Source organism: Nerophis ophidion, linkage group LG15 (genome assembly GCF_033978795.1).
Source record: "Nerophis ophidion isolate RoL-2023_Sa linkage group LG15, RoL_Noph_v1.0, whole genome shotgun sequence".
In the NCBI taxonomy this organism is placed as follows: domain Eukaryota; kingdom Metazoa; phylum Chordata; class Actinopteri; order Syngnathiformes; family Syngnathidae; genus Nerophis; species Nerophis ophidion.
The window spans coordinates 26,505,935-26,519,317 of NC_084625.1; the positions used below are offsets into that span (position 1 = coordinate 26,505,935).

A 13,383-nucleotide genomic window follows, 5' to 3' on the forward strand; every position below is an offset into this window, starting at 1 on the left:
GGTGGATAAATCCCTCACTTTTTTTTTTTTTTTGCTTTTTACATTTTGATACATGCTTAGAAAATAGTATAGATGAATACCCGTTTTCCAATATTCGGATTTTTCTAATTAAGACAGAAGTCGATTTGTTTAGGTAGATCAAAAAGAAATAAAATAGGTAAACAGACAAAGGGAGATTTTAAGGGGGCGCGGCTTCTAAACGCTTCAAAGAAGCCTTCGACTGTACCAACTACAAACTGTTGTATTTTTCCCGTTTAAATACTTGTTTTCCATATTCTATCGTTACATAATTTTTCTCTATAATTAATACAATGTTACAAATGTGAAACAAACACTTCAACTTTTTTCGCCGAAGACCTTTTTCGCTCAAATCCTAGTCGTGCACCCCTCCTGTGTGTGTAGTTGGTACGGTCCCTAACTGAACGTAAATCAGAGGGTGAACTTTCCGCATCACACACACGGGAGAGGAGACTCTTAAATGGATGAGCCAGACGTTTAAAAATTATAACACAATTCAGCAAGCGTGAAGACTCACTGTACATGTGATATTTTTGTCATACTTTATTTCGCTGGGAGGATCCAAAAGAAAAACCGTTTTCTACTGTCTCTACTGGATGGGACTAAAAAGGTTAGAGTTGATTAGCTAGCTATTAGCTTGTAATGCCAGCTTTATTTGATGTGTGCACTGTTCCACTCTTTCCAGAGCAACAAGTATGCTTTTATTTTATTTACTGCTTGCTAATAATTGCAGTCTGGATTTTCAACACACGTATGCTTATTTTAAGTCAATATTTGTGTTAACTATTACCATCTGTTGACCTTTTTTTGTCAATAATTGACTGAAAAAAGAGCCAGCTGATGATATTAATGTTCTTTGAAACAAAAGGGGATGGGAGGTGTAATTCTTATGTAGATGATAGACTGCAATTGTCTTTTTATTGCAATGGTCCCATCTGTCTGCATGGGGGTGATTTCGAACTGGTGGTTTGTGGACCACATCTGGCTCATGAATGAGGTCAGAGTTCAGAATTTGGGAGTGAATTTGCTGCAGCAGATACCCAAAACACCACTAGTGTATTATTATGTAGAGAAAGGGTGTACAAAGTTTTTGTCTTAATTATTGGGTAGCAACACATTGTAGAAATTGAAGGGAGCCCAAAAACAGCAGCTAAAATATAAAATTAGAGCCAAAAAGCACAAAATGTCATTACTGATAACTATTAACACAAAGCGTTGTCTTTAAATACAGTAATACCTCAACTTAAGAGCTTAACTGGTTCTGTGACGGAGCTTCTAGTTCTAAACATTTGTATCTTAAATCAATGTGTTCCATTCAAATGAGTTGAAATCAATTTAATTTACCACCCAAACACCACAATTTAACTTGTAACATCCATTTTGAAGAAAAAGGAACTTATTTTAGGTAATAAATAGAGAAGTGAATTATATAGCGCTTTTTCTCTAGTGACTCAAAGTGCTTTACATAGTGAAACACAATATCTAATTTTTACATTTAAACCAGTGTGGATGGCACTGGGAGCAGGTGGGTAAAGTGTCTTGCCCAAGGACACAACAGCAGTGACTAGGATGGCGGAAGCGGGGATTGAACCTGCAACACTCAGGTTGCTGGCACGGCCGCTCTACCAACCGAGCTATACCGCCCTGTTTAAAACAATTCAATATAATGTCTACAAAGTAGGGGTGTCAGGAAAATAAATAATTGAATTAATCGCGATTTCTTATTTGTAACGATTCTAAATTGATAAAAACAAAAACAAAACATTTTTGTTGTATTTTTTAATCTTCCCTGTCTAGCCACTCCAGATATCGGCTGTAAGATTTACTTTAGAAAAGAGAAGTGTGGGATATGTTTCTTGTTGCCTTAGTTGTGTTTGACTTTAATTGATATTTGGGTAGAATTTTATCAAACAAAACCAGTTTTCTTTTCATCCATCCATCCATTTTCTACCGCTTGTGCCTTTCGGGGTCGCGGGGGTTTGATTGATTGATTGACAAGTTCATTGACATCGTAAAGAATTGAATCCATGTAGTGCTTTAAAAAGGCAAATGGATGGCACAAAAAGCCAAAAGGCTTGTTTCCATCGTGGTCCATTAAATATGGTTTTGGGGCCTATCTCAGCTGTATTTTTAGTAATATAGAAATGTATCAAAGATGTTCATCTATTTTATGGAGGCATGTGGTTGATCATAGAACTGGCACCCATTGTTGTTGAAAAAGTATTGATTTTGGATCGAGAATCAATTCTGAATCGAATCGTTACCCCCAAGAATTTAATCGAACCATGTGGTGTCCAAAGATCCACAACCCTACTGCGATCAACTGCAGTAGTTTTATTGAGTAATGTAGAAATAACTGTTGGAGAGTGGACTTCTACGATATCTTCTTTGAGCTGCTTTTCCATCAAACAAACCATCAGCAGCATCTCCATATTTAATGGAAAAATGTCCACCATTTAGATATCAAAAATTGTGTGAGTTTTGACACGTTTGGCGACGCTTGTTGTATTTAGGATCTTTGACATGGGGTTTTTGAAGGAGGTCCTTACAAAGAGCAAAGCCCTTTTGTCGAGGATCTGTGACTTGTGTCAATTTATAGCTTGGGTTAGCGTTAGGGTGAGAGCCTGTGTTATCCATTGTATTAAAGATACTTGTATTGGTGTTCTGTACATAAAGTAGTTAAGAAAAATCCAATTGAATAGTCCTGGTTAAAACACTTTATTTTTGTACATTTTGTAAGCGTGACACATTCTCACCTGCAGTCTAGGTTTTCTGAAGCTTTTACTACTCACATCATGACAAGTTCACATGGAAGTGTGTGTCACTTTGACACACACTCACCCCAAGCTATGAGGACTTTTAGGTTACCTGATGCCTGAAAACAAAACCGAGTTCATTGTCCGGCGTGGTATTGTGCTTAAAAAGTCTCCCCCATCCCCCACTCAAAGTGCTGTTTCCCGTTTTTTTCTCTACTTTGCAAAAGTGTTATCTTTCCATTGAGCCTATCTGGTAGACCCCACGTCTCCATTGCTTGATGGATTGATTCTTGGTGTATGGGATTGAAGATAGTGCATCTGTTTAGATCGGGATTGACTGACCCGATCGACACCAACCCCCTTTGAGAAAGACCAGTCTGTTGTTTTATGATGTTACTGCCGAACTCGTGTGCCCCTGAGAGAGTTATTTGTAGCTTTTAGGCCAATTTACACTCCCAATGGGATCCCACTGATGTGTGTGTGTGAATTAACACATTCACATTGAGTTAATTCAGTCCCATGTTGCAACCTGAAGCCGACATATTTTATGAAGGCGTCAGAAAACATGCATAAATCACTATCCTGTTTTATTATGCTGCACTTGTGTCTGGAATGTAATTAACATGTATACAAAGGAGCATACAGAGCCCCACTGAAAAGGAAAATGATTGTCATATATTTTTAATAATATTACAAAGTTCATGGTTCAGCATCTGCTGTCTTGCTCTAGAACCCTGCCCTAAATTAATTGGGTAGTATTATTAAATATGAATTATTCATCAACGCTAGTGGTTGATGAGTGAGAAAAAACAACAAAAGAGGTACTTTTAGTTTGTGTGGTTCTTTGTATATTTTTCTATACTGTAGACGAGCTAAAACTAAAGTATACTTAAGTGAATCATTTATAGTTTTTGTTCAACCCGTTGGCAGTTAACGTAATTTCGTCTAAGCAAATGTTTAGCAGACCCTTGTAATAAGTTTATTTTTCATTCTAACCCCATGGCCATAATTTGGCCGCGTCTGCACTTACGTTAACCAAATAGAGAAACAGTTTAGAGTTTCCTCTCGTATAACATTGCGGTGAGGGTGTAATTTGGTTCATCAGATCTGAAGAGATTGACTCCAGACTCGCGACAGCTCTTACATCTGCGTCCGCATAGAACTCATGAGGTCGGACTTTGTAGAGTGCAAGCTGTAAATGATCTTAAATACGCTTTACATACTTTATGTACAAATCGTCTGTGATGCTTTGACGTGGGAGGCAATTGAGCAGTAAAGACGAAATAAGCATGTACTGCATTCCATTGATATTTCATTGACATCATCTAATTTGCATTTTCAGCTGTGACGCTTTTGCAAAAAATAAGCAGAAAGTGAAAAGCTACACAACTGTTTGAATAATACAAATTAATAGTTTTTTTGTGTGTTTAATGTCACAAGCCTGTGAGAGCTTAGGCCTGGGCTGATGGTCAATAAATGGAATTTAAATTGATAACTTTTCCAGCATCAATAAATTGCCTTTTTTTTTTAAAACAGGGTGCAAGAGGAGGGATCACTCTATGTATCGCTCTCAGCCCCTGAGCGCATTTATTCAATAGTAAAATTCAATGAACGGAGTGACGCCTCTTGATAGTCATCCACAATCTTTGTCTCGGTGGGCGGAGGCGCACCTGCTTGCCTACACACACGGGATACACGGACATAGCCTTACTAGTCACTCACTAGTGAGAAGCCCAGCAAAGTAACAAAAATTAGGAGAGAAAAAAGATAATTACAAAGGTTAATGTTCTTATGTGGAAATATTTTTAACTTCAAACCGAATGAGCAAAAGCAACATGGACGAATGTGCTTGTGTGCTAATTTTTTGGGAAAGTGATAGCAACAACAACAACAAAAAACGCCTGACCCAGTTTTTCCAATTGTGGAAAAAAATGCGCTTAAGATGTTATTGAAGGGGGACGGCGTGGCGCAGTGGTAGAGTGGCCGTGCGCAACCAGAGGATCCCTGGTTCAATCCCCACCTAGTACCAACCTCCTCACGTCCGTTGTGTTCTGAGCAAGACACTTCACCCTTGCTCCTTGTGGGTGCTGGTTAGCACCTTGCATGGCAGCTCCCTCCATCAGTGTGTGAATGGGTAAATGTGGAAGTAGGGTCAAAGCGCTTTGGGTACCTTGAAGGTAGAAAAGCGCTATACAAGTACAACCCATTTATCATTTATTTATTTAAGTGTAATTTTTGCTAACAGTGGTTGACAGTCCATTTTATTTGTGGTTGTTTACTTATTTAGGATAACTAAATGTTTTTGGCTTTCCAATTATAATGGAATAAATACTAATGAGAATAGGGCTGGGAGATATGGCCGTTTATTAATATCTCAATATTTTTAGGCCATGTCACGATACACGATGCATATCTCGAAATTTGCTTGAGCCTTGAATGAACACCTGATGCATACAATCACAGCAGTAGGATGAGTCTGTGTGTCTACATTGAAACATTTTTGTTTGTACTGCATTAATATATGTTCATTTTAAACTTTCATGCAGAGAGTGAAATCACTACTAAGTCAATTTCCCAAAACTGTATTTATTAAACAGTTATTAAGCAGTGGCACAAACGTTCATGTCATTTCAAAACAGAAAGTGCAAGATTGTCAGAGACATTTTAAAACAAGCTATAAGTGCACTTTTGTGAACGATGTCACCAAGATGACATATCAAAACAACACTAAATTTAAGTGTACTTTGTACAGAACGCCACTACAATAGTTAAAAACAAATAAAGTGCACTTTTGTGCATGATGTCACACAAGATATTTCAATAACTGTCAAATAAAAATGAGCTGCATAACAGGTTCCTACAGAAGTAATCTCCTTCAGTTGTTGACTTTTATTTTTCATACGGTGTTGATCTGGAAATAGTTGCTTCGGCATTTTGTTGGTGTGGCACCAAACTGAGATGTTGATGCAGAGTTTCAAGCACTCCTCATTCTCTCGCGAGTGACTTTTCAAATGATGCTACATTAGCAGTGCTGCTACTTTTTGTAGCAACGCTTTTGCCGCATAAATGTTCAACATATTCCCGATTGAAGCCAAACCACCGCCGGACGATTTTTCTTGGTAATTACTTCTTCCTCCATATGTTACCAGATTCGCACCTTCTTTCTCTTGTAATACCACCCGCACCTCACTGTTAGCATCATAGCTAACGTTACCATGTCGCTACCTCTCTGCTCCGCTGCAGCGTATGACGTTGCACGTGTGACGTATGTAAGAAGTAGGACTGAGTGATATGGCCTTTTTTTAATATCTCAATATTTTAAGGCCATATCGCGATATACGATATATATTACAATATTTTGCCTTGGCCTTGAATGAACACTTGATTCATATAATCACAGCAGTATGATGATTCTATGTGTCTACATTAAAACATTCTTCTTCATACTGCATTCATATATGCCACTTTTAAACGTTCATGCAGAGAGGGAAATAACAACTAAGTCAATTGACCAAAAGTGTATTTATTAAAGTTATTAAGCAATGGCACAAACATTCATGTCATTTCCAAAACAGAAAGTGCAAGATTGTCAGAGACATTCTAAGTGGCTAATTAAAATGAGCTGCATAATAGGAAATCAAATAGTATTCGTCCTTCACTATGTGGTAGGTTACTACGGACGTTATGAAATTCTCTTCATTCTCTAGTACAGGGGCGCTCACACTTTTTCTGCAGGTGAGCTACTTTTCAATTGACCAAGTCGAGGAGATCTACCTCATTCCTATTTATAATTTATATTTATTTATTTATGAAAGAGACATTTTTGCTAACAAATTAATGGTGTTTAATGATAATACAAGCATGTTTAACACACATAGATTCCTTTCTTTCATGAAGACAATAATATAAGTTGGTGTATTTGATTCTGATGACTTGCATTGATTGGAATTAGACAGTGGTGCTGATAACGTCCGTATTTTCAAATGGAGGAAAAAAAAGTCCTCCTTTCTGTCCAATACCACATGAAAGTGGTTGGATTTGGCATCTCATTTGTCCAACTTGCATACTCGTTTTTAAACACTTTGTTATGAGAGTAGCATATGTGTGTGGCCCTTTAATGTCTGGCAGCAGGTGAGTGACGTCAGTGAGTGTGCGGGTGGGCAAGCAAGTGAGAAAGCGGTCGCTGAGGGCGGAGGAGAAATACATTGGCATCAAACTCCGTAGCTTGCTAGCTTGTGCACGCTAGCTTTCTGAGACTCTTATTTTGTTAGCACAGGCCAGATGAAACAGGTCTTTTATGGTGAAGACAGGAACTGTGCAGTCGGTCTTTAAAGTTTTGACAGTAGGTACTGAGTCTCTAGAAATAAAATGTGTTTCTCTGCGTCCGCCCTGTTAGTGATTTTTTTCTTAAATATGAGCTTGCAGCAGCCAGCGTCATCTCACAAGATCCTCGGGTGCCGAGAATGTCAAACAACTGACGAAAGTGAAGTCTTGGTATGATTGATGATTGCTCATTTTTATGTATATTTTTTAATGCCTGGCTTGAGATCGACTGACACACCCTCCGAGATCGACCAGTCGATCGCGATCGACGTAATGCCCACCCCTGCTCTAGTGAGTGACTTTTCAAATGATGCTACATATTAGCAGTAATGCTACTTTTTATAGCAACGCTTTTGCCCCACACTTGACAAATTACGGTTGTCTGTTTGACGTACTCCCACTTGAAGCCGAACCACCGCCAGACGATGGACCCCATGTTGTTTTTATTGGGAATTAAGTCTTCCTTTATTTGTTACCAGATCCGCACCTTCTTTCTCTCGTATTACCACTCGGACGGCTATGTTAGCATCACAGCTAACGTTACCCAGTCTGCTACTTCTCTGCTTGGCGAGGGCGTATACGTATGTGACGTATGATGTGACAGTATGTGACGTATGTAAGTTTGTGCGCTCGCTTGTCTGTGAGAAGGAGAGACAGGAAAAAGTGAGAAGAGTCTGTAGTGTAATGCCCGCAGCTAAAAGCAACTGCGTGAGAACGTATACTTGAATATTACGATATAGTGATTTTCTATATCGCACAGAGACAAACCCGCGATATATCGTGTATATCGATATATCGCCCAGCCCTAGTAAGAAGGTGCACTTGGTTTACGTCTCTGTCAGAAGGAGAGACAAGAAAGAGTGGGAAACGCCTGTAGTGTAATGCATGAGCTAAAAGGAACTGTGTGAGAATGTATACCCGAATATCACGGTATATTCATTTTCTATATCGCACAGAGACAATCCTACGATATATCGTGTATATCGATTTATCGGCCATCCCTAAATGAGAAATAAGTTCATTCCATTTGAAAGGGTGACTTGCATTATTAAAAGTCAGTGGTTCTGAAACTTGTTTCACTAAGTACCGGCTCAGAAAAAAACTTTTCACTCCAAGTATCACCAAAATGACCAACAATAAAATACAGTACAGTTGTATGTCTAAGAACTAATTAAAAACATGCAGAATTTTTATTTAGCAAGTAGATTTAGTGTGTGAATGTGAGTGTGAATGTTGTCTGTCTATCTGTGTTGGCCCTGCAATGAGGTGGTGACTTGTCCAGGGTGTATCCCGCCTTCCGCCCAATTGTAGCTGAGATAGGTGCCAGCGTTCCCCGCGACCCCAAGAGGGAATAAGCGGTAGAAAATAAATGGATGGATGGATGGATGGATTTAATATTTTTGGCCACTGTAATATTACAGAATGTTGAACAGTAACACTGTCTGTGAATATAGGGTAATAAAACAAAGTACGTTAATCAACTGATTATTTGGCATACCACTAGATGAAGCCCACATACCACAGTTTGAGAATCACTTATATAAGTGTTATACTGTACAGGGTTTCTCATAACTTGCCAAGATACCTGTAGCTGTGAAGGCGTTGTTAGGGGGCGTGGCCAGTATACCGCATCACATTATTAGGTATGATCCATATACTGTATATCCTTTAAAACGGAAAAAAAAAATGTATACATACATTTAAAACAAATCTGTTGTTATTAAGTATTAACATATTTTTCTCATTTAATATTGTTTTTCTCTATTTTTACATTGTTGCTGCTTGTTGTACTTGTTTTTTTTTTTCACTAGAGAATTCTCCAATCAATTAGTCACTATTTATTAAAAACAACTGGGAACAAATTGGTGTTATTGGAGACTGTACTCGTGTTTATAGACTTCTATCGCTCCATGTCTGCGACAAAAAGCGAGCTGCAAAGAGCCGAATGTCACATAGCTAACATTAGAATTATCTTTTTTTTTTTTTAGCATCAAAAGTTACTTCACAAGTCCATCAAGAACAGCATCGGTCAGAAATCCCTCCTTATCTTTGAGCTAACGCCAGCGAGTGAAAGCTGGGCCAATGTTGATCCTTAAAGCTTTTCATTTCTTTGGTTGTTTTGCCACATCTACAATGATAGCAGTGATTGCACGTAGGCATTCTTCTTCTTCTTTTTCTTCTTCTTCTTCTTCTTCTTCTTCTTCTTCTTCTTCTTCTTGTAGTTTTCTGGCGGTACACAGACATTCGTATTGACTTCCGTCTTTGCAACAAATGGGAAGAAGGGGGAGTGACGTATGCCTTAAAGCAGTCAGCAAATTTGTAGTTTTTTGTGTGGCAGGGTTTTGCCACTTGCTTCAAAGTTGCTAAGTGCAAATGAGAGCGATACAGACCCGCTCAGGCCATGACAGAGTTGTCATTCAACTGGTTGTAAGTCGATGTATCATCCCAAAAGTTATGAAAATATTTTATGAAGGTTGAAAAGTTACTTTGTGCTGCTTTAAATTGGTCTCAAAATACAGCTGTCAAAATATAATTTATTTGCAATAATTTCTAGCCGAGGCCTACTTTCATGCCTCATAAAATGTCCAATAAGTCCACAATAATTTGCTAGATTTGTCACTAGTTGCTTTTTATGAAAACACAACCTAGTGGGGTCTGAATAGTTGGCAACATAGATCTCTCCTGCTATGTCTTTTTATTCTCTGGCAGACCAGGTGCATATGAGGTGTGTTAACAAGCAACTTATTTCACAGACAGTCCCCTTTATAATGTGTTTATGAGTGATGGTGTAACAGGTAGCGCCAAGTCTATTTTTGGGTCGCCACAAATAAATAAATGAATGTATTGGAAAAAAGGCTGTGATGGCAATTTGTGTTATTGTATCTGCGGTGGGTGATGTATATAATGAATACAGCTTGTGCTTTTGACTGCAGACATCAATCCACTCTGCGTGCAAGCGGTTACATTTAAAGTGTTTTCATTTCTTGCAGTAGTAGCTACAAAAAAGCAATTGATCAGGAGTGTAATAAAAGCAAAATATGTAATTTACACGCTTTAAAGTTATCTTAATTTGTGTCCCATCTGCTGCTAAAAACAGCACACTATCATTAGATATTTTTGCGAGTTAAGAAAATGAGAGGAAGTATGTGCATAAATGAGGCAGTTTAAAAAGGGAGCACATGGTTTATTAGGGGTAGGAAATTAGAATTTTACAAGAGCAGACTGCTGGCGAGGTGTAAGCCCAAGCCTTTGTGTTTGCTCTTATGCTAAAAACCGAGGGCTACTGCAAGTCACAGCATGCAGCCTCCTGTCTGACTCTTCCAAACACATGTTATTAGATCTCGGGGCTCTTCTCAGAGATCATCATCTTTTTGAAGTCTCTTTAACGCTGCCACTTCCTCACAGCGTGCACACTATCAAAAAGAGTGTTTACAGAAGTAATGTATTTGGAAGATTCAACAGTCCAGCTGTGGAGACTCAACATTTTAATGTGTGTGTGGCCGCACCGCCTCACAATGACAAATTATAGCTTGGACATAAAAAAAGTGTCTCTTTTCAGTATGCCAAAGACAAGAAGTGACCTCTTTTGGTGAAACTGTTACTTTAAATTACACTGCAAAGGTAGAAGAAAGTATTAACCACCTCCCCCCTTCCCAACTAGTCTTTTTCCATTTTCTTCCCTCTCAGATGTTTTCAATGACTTCAGGTCCAAGGTATGTGCTGCATAATAACTGCGCTCAAGTTCTTATGGGTCGGATGGGCGAGGGCACACTCTACTCCTGTAAAGTTGACACATCTTCTCTGTTGTATTTGTAAATACTTGGGCTTAAATGCCTTAGCCAGGCAAGGTTGCTAATGCACCAACACACTGGTTTTATAAGATCAATGATTTTTTTTTTTTAAGTTACTAGATTTCTGGAGTTTTGATAACGATTGCACAAGTTGCACTAATCAGAAAGACTCAAAATAAGCCACAGAGTCCAAGCCTGGAATACAGTAAACTGTCATTGGAGTGGGGAGGTAAATAGTTTGGATTACCTTACTTTAGAATAATTTGAATTTTTCTTTCTAACATGCACACAGTACATCACATATTTACAGTTTCACATTTTAACATGTCTGACAAGGAGTAGAAATAAGCAGATTTTATTTTATCCGAACTGTTTTGAAGAAGCAGCACAGTGGAAGAGGGTTTAGTGGATGTGCCTCACAATACAAAGGTCCTGAGTGGGGAGTTTGCATGTTCTCCCTGTGAGTCGTGACTTTGTGGATTCCCACCGGGTACTCCAGCTTCCTCCCTCTTCCAAAGACATGCACCTGGGGATAGGTTGATTGGCAACACTAAATTGGCACTAGTATATGAATGTGAGTGTGAATGTTGTTATCTGTGTTGGCCCTCTGAAGAGGTGGCGACTTGTCCAGGGTGTACACCGCCTTCCACCTGAATGCAGCTGGGATAGGCACCAGCACCCACGCGCAACCCCAAAAGGGACAAACGGTAGAAAATGGATGGATAGATGGATGTTTTGAAGCAGTTCAAATCACATTTATTCACTTGCTGTCTCAATCTGTAACACAAACAGATAACTGAATGAATAAATTAATAAACAATAACGTTGACATGAATACATAAGTTGTTCACATATTTTGCTAAATACGTGATGAATGGATTGTGTCTCATTATAAACATTAGCAACACTAGCAAAGCTATGTGAGCAACAGTGTGTCTGGAAAGTTCTACACACAACTCATAATGACAACATCAAAAAAAAGTATGCAAATCAATTACAAATTAAAAAAAAAAAGAAATCACATACAGTGTTTCCCCCAGAAAATGTGATAGTTAAGGTGGTGTCTCTCCGGCGGACAGACTGGGGAAGGGGGTGGGTGGGTGTAAGGATCGGTGGAACTCGACCTGTCTTCATCACGTCTCCACGTCGTCGCTGCCACCAAATAGCCTGGGGGGAAATAGACTACAGACTGTGGTGAAGTAGGCCAGCTTCGTTGTGTGAAGAAGCCTAAAATATTTGGTTGTGTTTTCCACTCCATTTGCTGAATGGTGATATACAATATATATCTCGATATTTTTTCCATAAAGTAAACACAAAATAGTCCTAGTTACCTGAGAAACTAAGTATGTCATTATTATGCCACATGCTGACATATGTTCACCTCGTCATGCTTAATTTGGTACAGCATTTGGGAAGCCTGTAGTTGATTTTTATTATGTAAATGTTATATTTTTATCAACACGTGAGAAGAGGGACCCTGCCATTCAAAACTAGGCTGCTACATTACTAATGATTAATGTACTGTAACTATGGGTGAAACAATAGCGATAGGAGAGACTATTCATCCCTGAACACCATGGAATTCATGTAGGCTTTATGATGCAGTTACTTTATTATATCAGAGACAGCTTCAGGAAACTCTTCATTTAACATAATGTTGTTTTTTTACTGCTTCAACACAGCTCAATCAACACAGAAAAAGGTAAAGTGAAATAACAGACAGACAGGGCTTTGCTATCCATAACACACACACCGACGCACACACACGCGTGCACACCACAAAATGAGCTAACGTTACGCTAAAAGCTAATTAGCGTTCACTTCAAGGACTGCGAGCGAGCTGACCTGCCGTTTATGTTTCTAGAAGGTCAACAGGCTCACAGTGATGTTACTAATAGTTGACTGAGAGGTGTTTATTATAATTTGGGGAGAGTCCACTGCCTGATGCTTACCTGATAAACACCTATCTGGTCATCACGACGCTGGAGCACTGACTCCATGCGCTCTGAATACGCACTGCTGATTGGCTGTTCCCGCTCTGAATACGCACTGCTGATTGGCTGTTACCACTCTGAATACACACTACTGATTGGCTGTTACCGCTCTGCGTGTAGCCAATCAGATGGTTGTGTGGGTGGGACAATGCTGCAGAGAATACTGAAAGAGACAGAACAAAGCAGAGCAGCTTGTTAAGACCTTTAGCTTAGGCGGCGGCTCTTTGTTGTTAAGGCAGCTACCTTAGCAACAAAGCGCTGCGGGAAACCCTGACATATATACATGTGTATTCACAGTTTTTGCCTGCACGCTGCAAATGTAAGATAAATATAGCCCTGAAATATTATTAATAAGGTTGCTTGAATCAAATGAAGAACGTCTAAACCCCCTGCCAAAAAGGTTATTCAACACAGATATGGCCTCAGTAAAGCTCACCCTTAAACATTCTCACACAGCACCAGCATTTTGGAACAAGGACAGGAAAAAGGTAAAAATATAAT

The 13,383-nt window shown here is 39.0% G+C and overlaps 1 protein-coding gene across 7 annotated transcripts in view; it reads left to right on the forward strand.

The window, feature by feature from the left end:
- phldb2b (pleckstrin homology-like domain, family B, member 2b) overlaps positions 1 to 13,383 on the forward strand; it is a 108,018-nt gene that overhangs the window by 56,752 nt on the left and 37,883 nt on the right. Inside the window, exon 1 of one of the 7 annotated variants that reach the window (XM_061921939.1) lies at positions 447 to 628. The exons of the other annotated variants lie outside the window; for them this stretch is intronic. The gene's annotated coding sequence lies outside the window, so the exon portion shown is untranslated. Of the gene's footprint in view, positions 1 to 446; positions 629 to 13,383 lie in introns of those variants that run through there. 7 annotated transcript variants of the gene reach the window in all.